The sequence below is a fragment of the Arachis hypogaea genome, chromosome 13, assembly GCF_003086295.3.
Source record: "Arachis hypogaea cultivar Tifrunner chromosome 13, arahy.Tifrunner.gnm2.J5K5, whole genome shotgun sequence".
In the NCBI taxonomy this organism is placed as follows: domain Eukaryota; kingdom Viridiplantae; phylum Streptophyta; class Magnoliopsida; order Fabales; family Fabaceae; genus Arachis; species Arachis hypogaea.
In genome coordinates this window covers 66,440,254-66,449,199 of record NC_092048.1, presented here as the reverse complement: position 1 = coordinate 66,449,199, position 8,946 = coordinate 66,440,254, and the positions used below count along the sequence as shown (strand labels likewise).

Here is an 8,946-nt window from a genome sequence, read left to right as displayed (position 1 = left end):
GGGATGTAAAGGCCTTCAACCTTTACTAACACGTCCTCTACTTGTCCATAAGCCTGTTTTCTTGAACTGTCTGCCATCTCTAATGAGATTTTAGCAGCTTGCACCCCATAGATTCCCAGTTTCTCTATTACAGAGAGGGGCATGAGGTTTATTCCTGAACCAAGGTCACACAGAGCCTTAAAGATCATGGTGCCTATGGTACAGGGTATTATGAACTTTCCAGGATCCTGTCTCTTCTGAGGCAATGTCAGTTGATCCAGATCACTTAGTTCATTGATGAACAAGGGAGGTTCAACTTCCCAAGTATCAATGCCAAATAATTTGGCATTCAGCTTCATGATTGCACCAAGAAACTTGGCAGTTTGCTCTTCAGTAACATCCTCATTCTCTTCAGAAGAGGAATACTCATCAGAGCTCATGAAGGGCATAAGGAGGTTCAATGGAATCTCTATGGTCTCTAGATGAGCCTCAGAGTCCTTTGGTTCCTTAGAGGGAAGCTCCTTATTGATCACTGGACGTCCCAGGAGGTCTTCCTCCTTGGGATTTGCGTCTTCCTCTCCTTCTTTGGGTTCGGCCATGGTGCTTATGTCAATGGCCTTGCACTCTCCTTTTGGGTTCTCTTCTGTATTGCTTGGGAGAGTACTAGGAGGGATTTCAGTGATCCTCTTACTCAGCTGGCCCACTTGTGCTTCCAAATTTCTAATGGAAGACCTGGTTTCATTCATGAAACTCACAGTGGCCTTAGATAGATCAGAGACTAGATTTGCTAAATTAGAAGCATTTTGTTCAGAGTTCTCTGTCTTTTGCTGAGTGGATGATGGAAAAGGTTTATTATTGTTAAACCTGTTTCTTCCACCATTATTAAAGCCTTGTTGAGGCTTTTGATCCTTCCATGAGAAATTGGGGTGATTTCTCCATGATGAGTTATAGGTGTTTCCATAAGGTTCACCGAAGTAATTTACCTCTGCTATTGCAGGGTTCTCAGGATCATAAGCTTCTTCTGCATAAGAAGCCTCTTGAGTATTGTTGGATGCAGCTTGCATTCCATGCAGACTCTGAGAGATCATATTGACTTGCTGAGTCAATATTTTATTCTGAGCCAATATGGCATTCAGAGTATCAACTTCAAGAACTCCCTTCTTCATAGGCGTCCCATTGCTCACAGGATTCCTTTCAGAAGTGTACATGAACTGGTTATTAGCAACCATGTCAATGAGTTCTTGAGCTTCTGCAGGCGTTTTCTTTAGGTGAATGGATCCACCTGCAGAAGTATCCAATGACATCTTTGATAACTCAGATAAACCATCATAAAATATATCCAGGATGGTCCATTCTGAAAGCATGTCAGAAGGACACTTTTTGGTCAGTCCTTTGTATCTCTCCCAAGCTTCATAGAGGGATTCACCTTCTTTCTGTCTGAAGGTTTGAACATCCACTCTAAGCTTGCTCAGCTTTTGGGGAGGAAAGAACTTGGCTAAGAAAGCCTTGACCAACTTATCCCAAGAGTTCAGGCTATCCTTGGGTTGAGAATCCAACCATATTCTAGCTCTGTCTCTTACAGCAAACGGGAAAAGCATGAGCCTGTAGACTTCAGGATCTACTCCATTAGTCTTAACAGTATCACAGATCTGCAAGAATTCAGTTAAGAACTGAAAAGGATCTTGAGATGGAAGTCCATGAAACTTGCAGTTCTGCTGCATCAGAGAAACTAATTGAGGTTTCAGCTCAAAGTTGTTTGCTCCAATGGCAGGAATGGAGATGCTTCTTCCATGTAAATTGGAATTAGGTGCAGTGAAGTCACCAAGCATCTTCCTTATATTATTATTATTTTCGGCTGCCATCTCCTCTTCCTGTTCGAAAATTTCTGAAAGGTTATCTCTGGATTATTGTATTTTAGCTTCTCTTAGTTTCCTTTTTAGAGTGCTTTCAGGTTCTGGATCTGCTTCCACAAGAATGTTCTTATCCTTGCTCCTGCTCATATGACAAAGAAGAGGGCACAGAAAAATAATAATAATAATAGAGATCCTTTATACCACAGTATAGGGATCCCTGTGTGAGTAGAAGAAGAGGGGGAGACAAAGAATGTAATATAATGGAAAAAATACAACTGTGAGGAGGGTTGAGATGTGAGATGAGATGTTAGTAAATGAATAAATAAATAGAATAAGATGGGAGAGAAAGAATTTTCGGAAAATATTTTTGAAAAAGAGTTAGTGATTTTTGAAAAATAGTTTTTGAAAAATGTTAGTAATTTTCGAAAATTAAGATTTAAAAATTAAAATAATTAATAAATTAAAAAGAAATTTTGAAAAAGAGGGAAGATATTTTCGAAAATTAGAGAGAGAGAGTTAGTTAGGTAGTTTTAAAAAAGTTAAGAAACAAACAAAAAGTTAGTTAGTTGAAATAAATTTTGAAAAGATAAGAAGTTAGGAGGTTAGAAAAGATATTTTGAAACCAACTTTTTGAAAAAGGTAAGATAAGAAGATATTTTAGAAATTAGTTTTGAAAAAGATTTGATTTTTAAAATCTCAATTAATGACTTGATTCATAAGAAATCACAAGATATGATTCTAGAACTTTAAAGTTTGAATCTTTCTTAACAAGCAAGTAACAAACTTCAAATTTTTGAATCAAAACATTAATTGATTATGTTATTTTTGAAAATTTGATATAAAAATAAGAAAAAGATTTTTGAAAAATATTTTTGGAATTTTCGAAAATAACTAAGAATTTTGAAAAAGATTTGATTTGTGAAAAAGATTTTGAAAAAGATAAGATTTTCAAATTGAAAATTTGATTTGACTCATAAGAAACAACTTGATTTTAAAATTTTTTGAAAAAGTCAACTCAAATTTTCGAATTTGATGAGAGAAAAAGGGAAAGATATTTTTTTGATTTTTGAATTTTTTTTTTTGAATTTTTATGATGAGAGAGGGAAACAGGAAAAATGATGCAATGCATGAAAGTTATGGATCAAAACAATGAATGCATGCAAGAATGCTATGAATGTCAAGATGAACACCAAGAACACTTTGAATGTCAAGATGAACATCATAGACACAATTTTGAAAAATTTTTAATGCAAAGAAAACATGCAAGACACCAAACTTAGAATTCTTTAATGCTTAGACACTAAGAATTCAAGAATGCATATGAAAAACACCATACAACACAAAACAAAAAATCATCAAGATCAAACAAGAAGACTTACCAAGAACAACTTGAAGATCATGAAGAACACTATGAATGCATGAAATTTTTGAAAAATGCAAGATGCACATGCAAATGACACCAAACTTATGACATGACTCATGACTCAAACAAGAAACACAAAAAATGTTTTTGATTTTTTTTTATTTTCTAATTTTTTTGGATTTTTTCGAAAATTATATGAAAAAGAAAAAATAAGGATTCCAAAATTTTTAACATGAATTCCAGGAATCTTGCATTCTTAGTCTAAAGCTTCAGTCCAGGAATTAGACATGGCTCACTAGCCAGCCAAGCTTTCAATGAAAGCTCCAGTCCAAAACACTAGACATGGCCAATGGCCAGCCAAGCTTCAGCATGTAATTCAGATATGACATGCCTGACATACCCTTCAGTCGTGTAACAGCTGATGGTTGGAAGCCTCAGTCCAAAAGAATTTAGACATGGCTTTACAGCCAGCCAGGCTTCACATGCTTCATGAAACACTAGAATTTATTCTTAAAAATTTTGAATCTAAAATTTATTTTTCGAAAACAGGTGAGAAAATTTTTGAAATATTTTTTGAAAAACTTTTGAAAATAAAATAAAAAGAAAATTACCTAATCTGAGCAACAAGATGAACCGTTAGTTGTCCAAACTCGAACAATCCCCGGCAACGGCGCCAAAAACTTGGTACGCGGAATCGTGATTATACTTTAATTATGTAAAATTCATTGCTCTTTCTTTCCCTGGAAATGGCGCCAAAAACATGATGCCAATACCATGGTTCACAACTTCGCACAACTAACCAGCAAGTGCACTGGGTCGTCCAAGTAATACCTTACGTGAGTAAGGGTCGAATCCCACGGAGATTGTTGGTATGAAGCAAGCTATGGTCACCTTGAAAATCTCAGTTAAGCAGATATAAATTGACAATGGTGTTTTCGAATAATAATTAATAGAATAGGGATAGAAATACTTATGTAATTCATTGGTGAGAATTTCAGATAAGCGAATGGAGATGCTTTCGTTCCTCTGAACCTCTGCTTTCCTGCTATCTTCATCCAATTAGTCTTACTCCTTTCCATGGCTGGCTTTATGTGATACATCACCACTGTCAATGGCTACTTTCGGTCATCTCTCGGGAAAATGATCCAATGCCCTGTCACGGCACGGCTAATCGTCTGGAGGCATCACCCTTGTCAATGGCTTCATCTTATCCTCTCAGTGAAAATGGTCAACGCACCCTGTCACGGCACAGCTATTCATCTGTCGGTTCTCGATCATGCTGGAATAGGATTTACTGTCCTTTTGCGTCTGTCACTAACGCCCCGCAATCGTGAGTTTGGAGCTCGTCACAGTCATTCATTCATTGAATCCTACACGGAATACCACAGACAAGGTTTAGACCTTCCGGATTCTCTTGAATGCCGCCATCATTCTAGCTTACACCACGAAGATTCTGGTTAGGAGATCTAAGAGATACTCATTCAGTCTAAGGTAGAACGGAAGTGGTTGTCAGGCACGCGTTCATAGGGAATGATGATGATTGTCACATTCATCACATTCAGGTTGAAGTGCGAATGAATATCTTAGAAGCGAAATAAGATGAATTGAATAGAAAACAGTAGTACTTTGCATTAATCTTTGAGGAACAGCAGAGCTCCACACCTTAATCTATGGAGTGTAGAAACTCTACCGTGAAAATACATAAGTGAAAGGTCCAGGCATGGCCGAGATGGCAGCCCCTCTGATCTAAGAACCAGGCGTCCAAAGATATCTAATACAATAGTAAAAGGTCCTATTTATAATAAACTAGCTACTAGGGTTTACAGAAGTAAGTAATTGATGCATAAATCCACTTCCGGGGCCCACTTGGTGTGTTCTTGGGCTGAGCTAGAGTGTTGCACGTGTAGAGGTCCTTTCTGGAGTTGAACGCCAGCTGTTGTGCCAGTTTGGGCGTTCAACTCTGGTTTTGGCTCCTTTTCTGGCGCTGGACGCCAGATTTGGGCAGAAAGCTGGCGTTGAACGCCAGTTTACATCGTCTATTCTTGGCCAAAGTATAGACTATTATATATTTCTAGAAAGCCCTGGATATCTACTTTCCAACGCAATTGGAAGCGCGCCATTTCGAGTTCGGTAGCTCCAGAAAATTCACTTTGAGTGCAGGGAGGTCAGAATCCAACAGCATCAGCAGTCCTTCTTCAACCTCTGAATCTGATTTCTGCTCAAGTCCCTCAATTTCAGCCAGAAAATACCTGAAATCACAGAAAAACACACAAACTCATAGTAAAGTCCAGAAATGTGAATTTAACATAAAAACTAATGAAAACATCCCTAAAAGTAACTAGATCCTACTAAAAACATACTAAAAACAATGTCAAAAAGCGTATAAATTATCCGCTCATCAGCTCCTCCGTTTTTTTTTTACGTTGAGCTGACCCTCGTTCTTTAAAAGATGCTATCCCGAGGAGGACACCTAAAGGCGAGCCGTAATGGCCTCATCTTCGCCAAGCTCCTCCGGTTTTTTTATCGTTTTTTTTTACGTTGTACTGACCCTCGTTCTTTAAATGACACTATCCAGAGGAGGACACCTAAAGGCGAGCCGTAATGGCCTCATCTTCGGCAGGCTCCTCCGATTTTTTTTTTTCCGGTTTTTTTTTAACGTTGTGCTAACCCTCGTTCTTTAAACGACACTATCCCAAGGAGGACACCTAAAGGCGAGCCGTAATGGCCTCTTCTTCGGCAGGATCCTCCATTTTTTATTCCGGTTTTTTTATTTTTTATTTTATTTTTTATTTTTTTTACGTTGTGCTGACCCTCGTTCTTTAAATGACGCTATCCCGAGGAGGACACCTAAAGGCGAGTCGTAATGGCCTCATCTTCGGCAGGATCCTCCATTTTTTTTCCGGGTTTTTTATTTTTTATTTTTTATTTTCTATTTTTTTTACGTTGTCCTGACCCTCGTTCTTTAAATGACGCTATCCCGAGGAGGACACCTAAAGGCGAGCCGTAATGGCCTCATCTTCGGCAAGATCCTCCATTTTTTTTCCGGGTTTTTTATTTTTTATTTTTTTTTACGTTGTGCTGACCCTCGTTCTTTAAATGACGCTATCCCGAAAAGGACACCTAAAGGCGAGCCGTAATGGCCTCATCTTCAGCAGGCTCCTCCGATTTTTTTTTCGGGGTTTTTTTTTTACGTTGTGCTGTCCCTCATTCTTTAAATGACGCTATCCCGAGGAATACACCTAAAGGCGAGCCGTAATCGCCTCATCTTCAGTAGGCTCCTCCGTTTTTTTTTTACGTTGAGCTGACCCTCGTTTTTTAAATGATGCTATCCCGAGGAGGACACCTAAAGGCGAGCCGTAATGGCCTCATCTTCGCCAAGCTCCTCCATTTTTTTTTTCGGTTTTTTTTACGTTGTGCTGACCCTCGTTATTTAAATGACACTATCCAGAGGAGGACACCTAAAGGCGAGCCGTAATGGCCTCATCTTCCGCAGGTTCCTCCGGCTTTTTTCTGATTTTTTTTTACGTTGGCTGACCCTCGTTCATTAAATGACACTATTCCGAGGAGGACACCTAAAGGCGAGCCGTAATGGCCTCATCTTCGGCAGGATCCTCCATTTTTTATTCTGGTTTTTTTATTTTTTATTTTTATTTTTTATTTTTTTTACGTTATGCTGACCCTCGTTCTTTAAATGATGCTATCCCGAGGAGGACACCTAAAGGCGAGCCGTAATGGCCTCATCTTCGGCAGGATCCTCTATTTTTTTTTCGGGTTTTTTTTTTATTTTTTATTTTTTATTTTTTTTACGTTGTGCTGACCCTCGTTCTTTAAATGACGCTATCCCGAGGAGGACACCTAAAGGCGAGCCGTAATGGCCTCATCTTCAGCAGGATCCTCTGTTTTTTTTTCCGGGTTTTTTATTTTTTATTTTTTTTTACGTTGTGCTGACCCTCGTTCTTTAAATGACGCTATCCCGAGCAAGACACCTAAAGGCGAGCCGTAATGGCCTCATCTTCGGCAGGATCCTCCATTTTTTTTCCGGGTTTTATATTTTTTATTTTTTATTTTTTATTTTTTTTACGTTGTGCTGACCCTCGTTCTTTAAATGACGCTATCCCGAGGAGGACACCTAAAGGCGAGCCGTAATGGCCTCATCTTCGGCAAGATCCTCCGTTTTTTTTTCTGTGTTTTTTATTTTTATTTTTTTTTTACGTTGTGCTGACCCTCGTTCTTTAAATGACGCTATCCCGAAAAGGACACCTAAAGGCGAGCCGTAATGGCCTCATCTTCAGCAGGCTCCTCCCATTTTTTTTTCGGGGTTTTTTTTTTACGTTGTGCTGTCCCTCGTTCTTTAAATGACGCTATCCCGAGGAATACACCTAAAGGCGAGCCGTCATCGCCTCATCTTCAGTAGGCTCCTCCGTTTTTTTTTTACGTTGAGCTGACCCTCGTTCTTTAAATGATGCTATACCGAGGAGGACACCTAAAGGCGAGCCCTAATGGCCACATCTTCGCCAAGCTCCTCCGTTTTTTTTTTTCGGTTTTTTTTACGTTGTGCTGACCCTCGTTATTTAAATGACACTATCCAGAGGAGGACACCTAAAGGCGAGCCGTAATGGCCTCATCTTCCGCAGGTTCCTCCGGTTTTTTTCTGATTTTTTTTTACGTTGGCTGACCCTCGTTCTTTAAATGACACTATCCCGAGGAGGACACCTAAAGGCGAGCCGTAATGGCCTCATCTTCGGTAGGATCCTCCATTTTTTTTCTGGGTTTTTTTTTATTTTTTATTTTTTTTACGTTGTGCTGACCCTCATTCTTTAAATGACGCTATCCCGAGGAGGACACCTAAAGGCGAGCCGTAATGGCCTCATCTTCGGCAGGATCCTCCGTTTTTTTTTCCGGGTTTTTTATTTTTTATTTTTTTTTACGTTGTGCTGACCCTCGTTCTTTAAATGACGCTATCCCGAGGAGGACACCTAAAGGCGAGCCGTAATGGCCTCATCTTCGGCAGGATCCTCCATTTTTTTTCCGGGTTTTATATTTTATATTTTATATTTTTTATTTTTTTTACGTTGTGCTGACCCTCGTTCTTTAAATGACGCTATCCCGAGGAGGACACCTAAAGGCGAGCCATAATGGCCTCATCTTCGGCAGGATCCTCCATTTCTTTTCCGGGTTTTATATTTTATATTTTTTATTTTTTTTACGTTGTGCTGACCCTCGTTCTTTAAATGACGCTATCCCGAGGAGGACACCTAAAGGCGAGCCGTAATGGCTTCATCTTCGGCAAGATCCTCCGTTTTTTTTTCCTGGTTTTTTATTTTTATTTTTTTTTTACGTTGTGCTGACCCTCGTTCTTTAAATGACGCTATCCCGAAAAGGACACCTAAAGGAGAGCCGTAATGGCCTCATCTTCAGCAGGCTCCTCCGATTTTTTTTTCGGGGTTTTTTTTTACGTTGTGCTGTCCCTCGTTCTTTAAATGACGCTATCCCGAGGAATACACCTAAAGGCGAGCCGTCGTCGCCTCATCTTCAGTAGGCTCCTCCATTTTTTTTTACGTTGAGCTGACCCTCGTTCTTTAAATGATGCTATACCGAGGAGGACACCTAAAGGCGAGCCGTAATGGCCTCATCTTCGCCAAGCTCCTCCGTTTTTTTTTTCGGTTTTTTTTACGTTGTGCTGACCCTCGTTATTTAAATGACACTATCCAGAGGAGGACACCTAAAGGCGAGCCGTAATGGCCTCATCTT

The 8,946-nt window shown here is 39.4% G+C and overlaps 1 non-coding gene across 1 annotated transcript; it reads left to right on the top strand.

Moving 5' to 3' along the window:
* The first annotated feature begins 1,337 nt into the window (after window positions 1-1,337).
* Window positions 1,338-1,445, top strand: LOC112739868 (small nucleolar RNA R71). The gene has a single exon (XR_003170802.1). It is a non-coding gene; the product is annotated as a small nucleolar RNA R71 (small nucleolar RNA).
* The last annotated feature ends 7,501 nt before the right edge of the window (window positions 1,446-8,946 follow it).